The sequence below is a fragment of the Battus philenor genome, unplaced genomic scaffold (genome assembly GCF_028537555.1).
Source record: "Battus philenor isolate CCGP_79_NKW_IND1 unplaced genomic scaffold, ilBatPhil1.0.hap1 SCAF_23, whole genome shotgun sequence".
Classification (NCBI taxonomy): Eukaryota; Metazoa; Arthropoda; class Insecta; order Lepidoptera; family Papilionidae; genus Battus; species Battus philenor.
Genome location: NW_027181686.1, coordinates 10,360,531 through 10,374,003, shown reverse-complemented (window position 1 = coordinate 10,374,003; position 13,473 = coordinate 10,360,531). Strand labels below are relative to the sequence as shown.

General features: G+C 31.9%; 1 protein-coding gene across 1 annotated transcript in view; it reads left to right on the top strand.

Annotated features, from left to right (window-relative positions):
- The first annotated feature begins 1,696 nt into the window (after positions 1 to 1,696).
- Positions 1,697 to 13,473, top strand: part of pigs (pickled eggs) — a 98,333-nt gene continuing 86,556 nt past the window's right edge. The window contains exon 1 of the mRNA XM_068767428.1: positions 1,697 to 1,852. The gene's annotated coding sequence lies outside the window, so the exon portion shown is untranslated. The remainder of the gene's footprint in view (positions 1,853 to 13,473) is intronic.

The following is a 13,473-nucleotide window of genomic DNA, read 5'->3' as shown; positions in this document are numbered from 1 at the left end:
GGAATTCCATCCTAAGTAAGAAAAGGACTAATATTCTGCCACTTCCTCACATGCAGTGGTGGTCGTGCGACAAAGTGCACCGCCCGCCAGCTTGCTGATAAATGCGTATGCGGCAAACAATGCTAATCACACAACTGCCACCGCTAAATCACTCAACACGTGTTTCACCCCTTCACGGGGCATCCTCAGGAGTTATGTCCATTAGTGTGTGTCCGATTAGTGCCAAACACAGAGTGCTTGGCCAAACAGAGAGTGTCACTTTGTTGCACGACTACTACTGCATGTGCGGAAGCGGCTGAATATTGGTTTCTTTCTTACTCCGGTCAAAGAGGTTACTTAAAATTGAGCGATGTTTGAATGTTACGAATATTAAAGTGGAATAAAATGATTGTAAATTGTTTTCGAATATTGAAATGATTGACAAATAATCAGAGCCAAAAATAAACCTTCAAAAAGAAGTATACGCTAGCGAACCGCAGGTTGGTGTCCCCTGATATACATGTTACATGTTAGAAGTTTATACTAACTTTGGAACTGTTGTGTGAGAACGCCTAAATTTATTGGATTATTGTCAATGCAAAATTAGTACTAATACAATTATACCACGAATGTTATGTAACAGTGCGACAAAAAGTATTACGTTGTACAAAAATCAATATAAGAAAAATAAAGGTTGGTATTAGATATAAACGTAAGTTTGTGTTATACATCAATGCTTCATAAATTATTTTGTGTTTTGTATATGGTTTTAAAAAACACGTGTAATGTACAATGTGCAAAAATTTGTAAATAAATCCTCTTACTGTGTAAAAGATTTTTATATAACTGTCAATGTTAGAAATTAATAGCTTTTATTACCGGATAAGTGATTTTAATTAATTTCATTTTATTTGTTTATTTATTTATTTCTACTATTGTACCCCAAAATAACTATAAAATAAATTTTGAAGGAGACATAATAATAAATCTTTACCAGAAAGGAAGTTTATAATGTACATAACATATACATATAAAAACATATATATATATATATATATAAAACACGACACACACACACACTATATATATACATATAAAACATACATACATTAGTATAAACACACACACATATAAAGACGAGTAAGTAATAATTGCTACCAATAATAAAAATAACCAAAAATAAAATACTCGACTGCGTTTGTTTTGGGTTTTTAAATCAGGGCGCGTTTGGAACCCTTGTTACTTTAAGTAAAAGAATGCCATCTGCCATTATTGAGAGGTTTAGTTTAAGTTTTTTTCAAACTAAGATCCTCTAAAATTATTGTCTAAAAATCAAAAGTGAAAAATAATGACCCTGATTTTAATAAAAAAAACATACAAATTTAAAACATTACATTACGTAAAAATCTGAAGATCGTTCAATAGTGTAAAAAAGATATTGAATTGTTACAACGCTCGTGAATTTTTTAACAGTATATTCGTATACGTAACGATGTCCAATTAAAAAAAGGCGAGACCTCAGCGAAGTACGATTTGGGACCCTTGGCATTAAAGGTCTTAAAGCCGCCATACCTAGTTGAGTGCGACAGCGCAAAAAGACACAGTTAAGATAAATCTCGAAATTGCATTCCGCCAAGGCCACCTGCTTCTGCTGACGGTACATGGAGCAGCGCACGCGCTGACAAGCGAAACGCCAGTCAACCGACGTCGCTGGTACGGTAAACACGTCTTGCGCTATCGGGCTCCGATAGAACGGTGTAGCTGTTTATTGTCGATAAAATTTGTGTTGTGTTATTAATTAAATTTAAATCAAGAAACAGATTTTTGATTGTGCTGTGACGCTTTGGGCCAGCGTGTTTCTTTTTCTGTAAAGGTAATTAATCTAATTATTATATATTTTATTTTAATTTTTATTATTTTAAGGACGTCTGTTATATGATTTAATATTCGAATGGATTGCAATCGTTAATATTATCGATAAGTGGTGTGTTTACGTCATTGTTTTATCTAAATAATCCTTGGATGAAGTATCAATTGCAAACAATTGAATTATCTAAAGTTTATTCAATTCCTTGTTACAATGATTTACGACTTAAAATTTTTATCGTATCAAGTTATCGTATTGCTATGCAAATGTTATAAAAAATAAACGAAAATACACAAAAACGAAACAAACCTTTTATTTATTATGACACATCTAGTGTTTTGTTCAATAAATAAGTAATAAAATTTATATTCATAACGCACAATAAAAACCTGAGTTGAAACCGGTTTAGAATCAACTAATGCATTTCATTAAATAAATAAACTTTGTATTAGCAATAATTCTATAATAATGTTTATAAACTTGGACTCCATTTTAGTTTTATATTTACGTCTGTCATTTCATCGCATTTAAAGGAACATCATTTGCGTTTGTGTGTGGGGGATACGTTTAAATTTAGAACATGTTCCCGTCTTTAGACAACAATATTGTTTTTTTTTATTTTATATTGGAGTTGTTAATTTTTCCTAATTATTCTGATCACGCCATAACTTAAAAACGACTTTACCGATTTAATATCTTCTATATGTATTTACTAATATTTTGTAGAAGATTTTTATAGAACAAAAAATTATACAGAATGCGGCTTAGGTTTTAAATATCGATAAATATAATTAAATGCTACGGTAACCTAGTGGGAAAGGACTGAGACTTGCGAACGTAGGCCGCGGGATCGATTCCGGAGATACAATTTTATATAATTCACACTATTTGCATGAAATATATAGGATTGCCACTGCTCACAAATGAGTTTTCAGAGGATAGGCGGCAACGTCCTCTGGCTGCTGTCTTAACACCACACTTCGATCGCTACCCTGCCTGCCAAGCATGGCTATTTTAGTATATTCCCCCATAGATATCTTTGGGAAAGGCCTATGCCAGTGGGCGTTTATAGGCTGAAACGGCGACGTCGACAATTTTTAAATTCTTGTTTTGGACATTGACATTTCGTCGCCGTTTCGCGTATTATAAAAGCATAAACATTATTATTATGCATCAGAAACAGGTTAGTTTACAAAGCATTACCAAAAAAAGTTTTTTTTTTAATAACAACAAATTTTGATAAAACTTTTTTATTTGTTAATGTTTGTGTTTATTATTCATTGCTAACATAGACGAACATCTCACGGGTCAGCCAGCTTTAAAGTGTGATTTGTAACCAAAAAGTTTGTAACACCTATATTTTTATTACTATATTACATCTACTAAAGAGATATAAAAATTTGTACAAGTCAAAAGAAATCAATCAATAATTATAATTACTATTTTATCGAGAATAAAAATTATAACGTTATAATAAAAATTAGAATAATAATAATATATATTGATTGCAAACAATACACACAAAAGACACAAAATAAGGATAAAAATAAATGAATGACTTAAATAAAAACATAGTAAAATATCTATAGGGGGATGTAACATAATTGCCATGCTTGGCAGGTGGGTTGGCAATCGCATTGTGGTATGCAGAAGACACTGCTGCCCTTCCTCTGGAAACTTGTTTGTGAGCAGTGATAATCTTTACATTAAATTGAAATGAAGTGAACAGATTAGATATAGAGAATTAGAACAGAATATAAATGTGTATTATTAAAATTATTTAACTAATCAAAGCAGACATCAACTGGAGTCATTATAAACATATACAGTATTTAATAAAAGAAGAGATTTTATTAAATATTCCTTAGTTGACACGAACGGAAGTGTTCGTGTAGCCTATGTGAGTGATTTTTTTATTAGGATTAAAATTTTAAAAACTAAGCCAAAGTCATTTAAGATTGCTATAAAAATCAGGATCGTGAAGATTATTAAGTGTGTTTAGTAAAATTATGAAGTGAAATGGCAGTAGTGAGGTACATCACTAGTCCGACGGATCGACGACATAGGGTCGCAGGAAGTTTCTGGAAGCAGGCACCATTTTTGGTGGATGCCAGTTGCTTAGTGTTCGTCTATTGACTCAAGATATAAAATTATTAACTTTCTGAAACATACTGTCATATTTTGATCAAAGTTGATTAAATGTTGTTCAGGATACGCCAAAACAAGACTTATGGGCGCGACTGAAATAAGTTGACACCTCGTAAATTTTTATTGTTATAAGAATATACGCAGTTCGTTGTTATAAATTTTTACTTGTTATTATCAATATTTTGCACCATAGATAAAATTTCAGTTAATACCAGATAATATTTATAACATATTTCTGTTGAATGAATCCCTTTTATTTAATTATCTGTTGTTGATGAATCCCTTTTATTTAATTATCTGTTCAATTCGTATAATAGGAGTAATGACAATTATTTGAACACGATTTAAAGTTCATATTGAATGCTTATGACATTATTGTTATACAAATATAAAAAAGTTCGAAAATTACCTTAATAAACATATAAAAGTTATTTATAGTAAATAATAATAAAGATTAAAACAAAAAAATGTTGATTAGAAATTTGATATTCGAAATTTAAAAACGTCCGAATGTATTTTATTAAAAAAGTTTCTATATTTTTTTATTTTTAAAGACATGCATGTGTAGGCTTTTCATAATTATAAGTGTTTTATACAATCCTTGACATAGTGTTGCTAAATAAAATGACTTCACTCAATAATGTGTTCTTTTTAATAAAATGACTATGTATCAATTTCGGTTTTGTTATTATTTGACTGATTTGAATGTCAATTTTTTTGTTGATGATATTCAACTTTCTCATCTATTTAGATGAATGGTGAAGAATAATTGAATTATCATGTTATAATCTTCATCATGCTTATTTGTCAATTTTAAGGTATGGCACGCAATAATGAGTACTCTGTATTAAGTAAAACAATATTATCATAGTTTTGATTTAGTTGTAAACATATATATAGTCGTCTATATGATGCTAAACTGTTATATTATTGTGTTTGTTGTGCTCTTATAAACTCATGGCGGACTAAGAAGCGTCGTAGCTGTAAATAAAAGGATGTCATTGTCATCATTTTTCATCAAAGTATATAAGTAATTACTGAGTCTAAGATGCTTCATCTTTGACCGCATCGTCGCTTTCCAATAGGGGAGTTGGTGGTCAAAGACGAACTAGTAAGCTATAAAGAAAACCCTTCCCGAAAGATCACAAATAAGATCGGTTGAAAGCAGCCTACCTCCAGCGTCCTGCGACAACCTAAATAAATACATCTGTTCACTTATTCTGCCATTATATGGGAGCTCAGTATGATACTATTTTATATCAAATTATGTTTTTCTCACATTCACAAATAATCCTTTGCGGACAATAATATGAATTAGTTTAATTATAAATATCACCATCATTTCAGCTGTAGAATTGTTAAACATACGCCTTTCACATAAGAAAGGTCGGAAGCGTCTTGCATCTAGCATCTTCCAATGATCATAAAGGTTCGTCTGCTTACCTGATCTTATTACAGAGCTCTTCTGTTGTTATTTTTATTACTTACACAACATCATTATAAATGATTCTTAGTGGATCATATTATTTTTGACTGGATTCTCACTGCTGCATGCAATGCAAATGTAATGTGGTAGGGTATTAGGGGAGACCAACTTGCTTCTATTCTTGGCTTCGATTATTTGTCGAATTATTTCAATATTCCAAACGTTACATGGATCACTCCATGAAGCGTTCATCTAAGTTCAAGGTTCTCTATTAAGTTACCTCAGATTAGGCTGTCATTCGCCCGAGTTAGCATTCTGATACAAGGGCGCCCGAGAGGGTTGAACCTCTTTGCCAATTTCTATTGCCTAGTTAATACCACTACTACCAACCTTAGAAATGCGTTAGAGCTGAGAGAAACTGCAGCAACACATATCTAACTAGTATGATCGGGGATCCTCTGTGATATACGATCCGACCTGGTTTCCGATGAGGCCGGTTGGTTAAGAATCATTGTTATGGATTGAAATTTCATTACACTCTTAATTTCAATTAAATATTCAGATGAAAAATATTTTATAGGCAACCTATAGAAATCTATCGAAGTAAAAATTATAATTATTAATATAAAATCCTTATTTGTGTGCGTGTGGGACGTCCGTGCCTTATAAGCATACGAATGCAACTGAATTCTCGTGTTCTTCAACACTGCGATATAAATTAATAAAAAAAAAATTGTCACATGTATTACCTCGAGTGATGTAATATATTTTGCACTGTGACAAGGAAAATAATATTAAGGATATTTTTATTTGTTTTATTCGAGGACAACTCTCGGTGCGTAAACAAATGTAGACATGTGTGTGTGTTCATATTTCAATTGTTACGAGAATATATTGATGTGTTTTGTTTAAATACGACGAATTAGAATAATATAGGAAAGTTGATAGTAGTGACTTTAAGGCCTAAAGGTTTTCAAGTGGCAACCACGAGTTGGAAGACGCGGCGTGGGTGTGGTATCCAATGGGTGGACCGCCGAAATAGGGTAGTGGGAAGTTGTTGGAAGTAGACAGTGCATGGCCGGTCATTTTGACCATCTTTAGTTAAGGCTTGAGAGGAATAAGTAAAACTGTTTACTTTCCGAAACACACTGTATCATATTCTGACAAGAGTTGTTAAAATGTTGTCAAAGATACGACAATACAATGAAGATTTTTGATTGCTGGCATTAACAGCAAACTATGCCCGAAGAGCCAGGGATAAAGATATCCCCGGGATTTATCCACTGCTCTGATGATACAGAATTATCCAGCGGAGTAGCAAGTTGAAAGTTGAGGCTTTAAGATTCTGAAGCGGAGACCATAGACCGGCAAACACAACGTAGGAAGACCATGTTTAAGATCATCGGAAGACGCTGTATCTATATCGGTTACCACCGGTCTTTTCGGGAAAACTTATGCCGAACAATGGAAGTACCATGGTACTGTACTTATCTTAGTATATTTTAGGTTAATTGTCGTTTTAACAAATGCAAACAATTTTTAAAACTCTATAAGCATACGTCAACTACAAACAGTAAAGACCTATGGTAAGAAACTCTAGTGTGACGTCAATTTAAAACAAAAAAAATATCAATGCGAATTATGTTGATTATAGTAGGGTAAATGTCTGTTTTAAAAAAAATTATTGAGGGTAGGTGAAGAAAATTTTTTAATTGATGGACATAAATAAGGACACACCAATGGCGAGAGGCTTTATCGCTTGAATCGTCTAAGTGCTTTAATCTTTTAGGACGTTACGCTTTTAGTCGAATATATTCAGATTCTTTGAAAGGGTATGCTATTAGACTTTTAATTACCGAAATTGTATTATTAATGGTTACAAAGCTGACATCGACATCGACATTGATACATTGCTTAGAAACACAGAGGCTATTTTTCCAACATATATATGTCGTTTCGATTCTTTTTTGTTTGGGTCCATTCTACCGCGCGGTGTCCCATTTATCTGCGTTCATGCGGGATACTAATAACGCCATCTGTCGGTGCCGGCTGCAACTACCGAGTGCCAACATATATATTTATATATACTACTTATCTTTTCTTATCCATCATCGTTATTCAGTATCCAATATGATTTAATTTACTTGAACACAATATAGATTAAAGGATATTAAAAAATCAGATCTTTAAAGAATGCCACAAAGACTTTTTCACAGTGATGTGAACACGTAGTGGTGATTAACATTAATTTTATTTATTAATCACATAGAATACATCAACTCTTGCAATAGGATCGGTTGGGAGTGGCCTGCGTCCAGAGGACATCTGTTCTACGCGCTATGTAATCTGCTCATTGCTACTTCAATTTGCCATTTCGTTGGGCTACGTAACTTTCGTTCGTATACGAATCTCCTTATTCCTAATTCAATCTCATAAAGAAACACGAAACATAGATCTCTATAGTTCATAGAGTATCTGATAATATTAAATAGGTGTTGTTTATCACTAATCACAATGACCTGTTCGCTTCAACAGATATATTATGTACATTGGCTTCTATTTAAAAAAAAATCCGAAGTTTGTTACGAATTTTTTATACATACGTTATTGGTTTTTTAATAACTAAATAGAAATATATGTTTTAAGCGGGCTCATAATAAAGTTTATAATATTAGAAAAACTCCTAATTTGCAAATATTATTATAATATCAGAATGAATCAGAAGATGTCTTATAATGGTTGCAAACAAAATAGGCACGCTCGTGGATCTATTGATAATATTCATGTGTTTTCCAAAATGGCGGACGTAACGACTTTGACAGGACGATTTTTATCGATCGAAACGTTATTGTTTTATTTTATTTCACGCGAATCGACTGTATCGGCGTTTCTTGTTTGGCGAGGTGGCATCTTATCGAATCGATAAGCATCTGATGAAGGATTTTAAACGAATCTTTCTTCAGGTTACGATCGAAAAATTCCAGTTGCGTTCTAACTAAAACGATGACGTCATAGCCGAATTGCGATATTATTAACGCTATTCAAACATCCGAACGTGATGAGAGTTCTATATTTAAAATTGTGTAAACGTTTTTTTTTCTAATAAAACATACTATTTGTCAAACTAATTTCTTCTTTGTGCAAAAAGTATAATTTAACATATTAATAAAAACTATTTAAAAAAATTCTGTTTGAAACATTTCTTTTAGCGATCACGGTTAAACGTGTAATCTTTGATTACAAATGCGTCTTGAAAGGCAAATTTGGCATTTAAATATACTCCGTTGAAAGACTATTGAAATGTTTCGATATACATGACAAATGAAAAAATATTAAGTTTACAAACGGTTAATATTTATTTTTGTATGTAAACTTATCTCTGAAGTTATATATATATATTAAATTAGACCACATATGGCGCAGAAAAGATGACGGCTAAGGTCTTTGACGTTTTGGAGTGGAGACTACGGATGGGCAAGCATAACGCAAGACGTCTAATAAAAGGTCCACTGATGACCTCCGCCCAGTAGTCCTCGCTTCCCATAAGTTACACTACACTATACACCTACACGGGTATGGTCCTTCTTCGATGTAACTGGGGTACGACCACCCAGCGTAAATTTTTAGTCCGCGGACTTCTTGTTTACCCGGACTAAGATTTCAATGCTGCACAAAGCCTGAATCGGCTAGCAGCATAACTTTAAACACATCCTATAATAAACCTATAATGATAAGCCGCTTCCGGCATTATTGGAAGTCTACAGGGACAGCATATTTCCAGAAGTAAACGTTCTGCCTCTTAAATGACGATGGTAATGGTAGTCCGAAATAGGCTCGGGTCTGTTCTCTCATCACCTAGATTTGTAGATGGTCTAAGAACTGGCAAATTTATAATCTTTTTAAATTGTGGATGAGTATTATTAACGAAAGTGTACTGTTGAATTATTTAAGCGAGAGAAACGATTAATCGATAAATCGTCAGATTGATTAGATATTCGATTGCAGCAATCGAGTGTTTTACGCGACTTGTGTGAAAAATCGCGACGTCTGTGCGTGACGAATACAATAATAGACGTTATATAACTTTTAAATAAATACTCTTTTGTGAAATTTTGTTTTTTTTTCTTGTATAATTACATTGGTATGCTACGGTACATACGATTTAAGAGAATAAAACTTATTTTGTTTTATCTTTTTAAGTAGATTGTACTAAAATATTCTATGAAATTGTAAGCCTTATTAAAAAAACCAATGTTTTCTGAAATAATACATAGCGTTAAATTCAGATAGTAATCCGAATTGTATGTTATACATCATTAATGTAGTAGCATATTAAAATTATTTTTTGTTAAGTGCTAGAAGTTATTGGTTTCGCATTTCAATAGAAAATATAGAATAATAAATATATTTCAAATTAATCCCTTTCGCTTCAAGCTTCACCCCTTCATTGCTTTTATACTTATTACAGTCTGTATAATACAACATTCACTTTAACATTCTGGAGAACAAAATGGTAAATTGAACGCACACCGCATCGTTCCTTTTGAGAATCAAAGGGTGAGTCCAAAGAGGTATTCAGCAGTAGACGTCTTGCGGCTGAAATGCAAATGATAATTTTTATATTTTTCTATATTTTTATGATAAATAATAGTTAATTTATTTTAAAATTATAACAACGCAGAATACTTTATTAAAACACATTACTATACTTTTGATAGCGATATCTGGTTGAAATAATTTTAGATATTTTTCTTGGCATTTTATTCTGCGGACACAACAAAAATGCGCCATTCTTTCGGCATCTGATCGTATATATTCCGAAGTAATAATATTAGACGTAACAAATCGCAATTTTAAACCACGAAGCTGTCATATAAAATGTAATCTGCAAAAAAATGTTAACATATAAATAACTCGTATGAGTTAAATGTTTAAAGGAATACGAATGTTATCGGAGTAGTTTTTTTGGCGGTCGATATGTCAATTTACCGGATTTATCGATAATTGATCTTGAATGCCGGCGACCTATCGAGGCCGGCCCTACGACACTTCCTTACAACAAGGTCGTATACGAAGTTTTTACATGTGCGTAAATTTCTCGCGCATTTGACACTAGACAAGGATTCAGTGTGATGACGTCACTTGTCTATTTCTATCTGTAAAATATATAACTGTCGAGTAGTTACTTATAAAGTATCTGTCAACTTAGTAAAACTTAACAAGTTTTAGGATAAACGACATGTATTTTAACAAAGCTAGAAATCCTTGAAATCTTTCAATTTCTCTTTCTAAGAATACGCATATAAAGTTCCACATAATATGTATATTCATTTTCTTAGTTTAAAATTTAAAATTAAAAGTATTTTATTATATAACTCTAATTATAGCATTCACCAGTTTTTACTTGATCGAAATATGTCTAAAATCTTCTAATTAATGACTGAAACATAATCCATTAATTACGATAATGATTTTTTTATATTGACTTAATACGTATTAAATCTTTTTTGTGTACTCTGTTCTTTTTATATCACTCGTCTTACAAGAATAACGAAATTTATAATTACATCGGTAATTTTCATTTACATTTATAGATAATAATTAGAAATTACAAAAATAATTGATTATAAATAATTAATAATTATTGTTAACTTTGTAAACGCTTTAAAAGTTAATAATCTTTATTTATTATACATTTTAAAATATAATATGTAAGTATGTTGATGATTATCTTTGCACCCACCACTAGCGCAAAACTTGCTTAGAATAAACAGGTACAAGAACGTGTGATGCGCTGTAAACGGATTAGCCTAGTAAATGTACGGTTAGCAACATAAGTCACTTTTGCAGTCTTAAAAAATATTAAATTTAAATCTAAGATTTCAAATGTCACAAATAACTACGCAAATTGTTTGAAGAGACAACAAATATAATGTATGTAAAAATCAATGTCGTATTTTCAATCGTAAGACACCTATTGCCGGATATAGGCCTCACCATAGAATTACAACAAGATTTCTAATAACATTTATTTTGTTAATGTCTATGCTGACCGAATAATTTATAAAGAATATTCAAACAAATATGTGACGTCATCATCATTATTATCATATCAGTTAGTAGGGCCCCGCTAAAAGGCATAGACCTCCTTCAAATATCGCCTCGATTACTAGACCAGCGATTTCCTGCAAACTTTAATATCTACTTAGTGGATAAGCTTCCACCATTTGAAATTACGGCTATAGTATATGACATATTTGTTATTAAACTTCCAACAAATGACAAAGGATCTCGGTGATCACACACGGTGATTTTTATGTTGCTGCTAGAAATAAATTTTTAATAAAAATATACAATGTATTTTTTTGCTGACGCTACAAGCAACCGACAGCGGAAGTTAGCGGAGCGCGTCGTTACGCAACCGGATCCAAAAGCCATTGTCTCTGCCGACCCTACCGTCGCATACGTGTTACGAGCTAACCAACCTTTTACTCGAATCCTGGGCACGTCCTCAAGTTCCTGAGGTGAACTGTTTTTTGTTCCAATTAGCGTTTGTTTATTAACCTGTGCTATTTAGTGATCTATTTCGAAAAACACCGAATTTTCTTTGCTAATTATCATAACACACATGTAATGTTTTGTTATGTACAATGTGACAGCGCTATTGAAAACATGGCTATCCTCGACTACACTTGACATTATCAGTATGTAAATTTCCGCTTATGTTTGTCTACTATCGATACATATAATTATTTACAAGTGTCTAATTTAAACCACCACGATGAAGATATAAAAAAGAAAAATTCTTCGCGTACGAAATGTGAAAGATTTTAAGATATTGGGTCACGGGTATAACTAGATCACACGGATATAACTAGATGTATATTGACCTTCTTGCTATAGTTATATATTTATATTTAGATATATATTTTAAACATACTATTAGGGGGACCGGAAAGTAATATCGCTTTCTTAAGTTAAATTCACACGTGTACATTTTTAACAAGTTTTTATTTCTCAACAAGATATTTACCTTCGTTATCAACAACCTTTTGCCATTTAGTATACAAATCAATGCCGGAGTGGTAACATATCAATCGGTTTTTATGTAAAATATGTCGCGAAAAACGAAATTACTTTCCGGTCCGCCTAATATATGTACTAAATACATGTAATCTATAAATTATAATATACAGCTTACATATATTTAGGTTCTATCAATATGTTGACCGTCGATGTAGCAGGACTTGAATAACGATTTGACCGTCTACTTAGCTAGAATTTAATAATAAATTGACTAGTTATATAGCTAGAACTTGATAATAAATTAGCCGTCTATGTAACTAGATTTTTTATATCAAACAAACTATTTAATTAGGAAGACTTTAATAATAAATTGAAGATTTATGTTGTTAGAATTTAATAAACAATTGACCATCTATATATGAAGTTAGATTTGAACAATAAATTTACTATCTATGTAGTTTATTAAGAATATAAATGACTATTTGTGTAGCAAGACTGTAATAATGCATTTTTCATTTATGGGGCTTGTTGTGATTAAACTTTAATTTCGTTTATCAAAATTAATGATCTATTTCTACTATAAAATGTAAACAAATATTCGTGTGTGAAAATCAATCTGTTTGCATAAGTTCTTTTCAAGTGGCACTATGTACAACCATCTACCTTATCAGTATTAACCTCATACATACATATATAAGTACAAACTTATCTATAAATATAAGTAAAGAGTACATTGTGTACACATAATTATTGTTTGATTTCTTCTCTTCTGTTTCTTTCGTAGCTATCGAAATAATTTGACTGAGGAGTTTTTACAATGACTAGAGTGAATAGTTTCTGCAAAGAATTTTCATTCCGCCAAACTTCGATTACATCATATTATTCTGGGATCAAAGACTTCAGGAAATTTCCCTTGACTTTCTAGTTCATTGACATCACAATTTTAACTCTAAGACGTCCACTGCTGCACATATGCTTCTACCGTCGATTTCCATAAGGATTGGTTGTATGTGGTCTGCATCCAGAA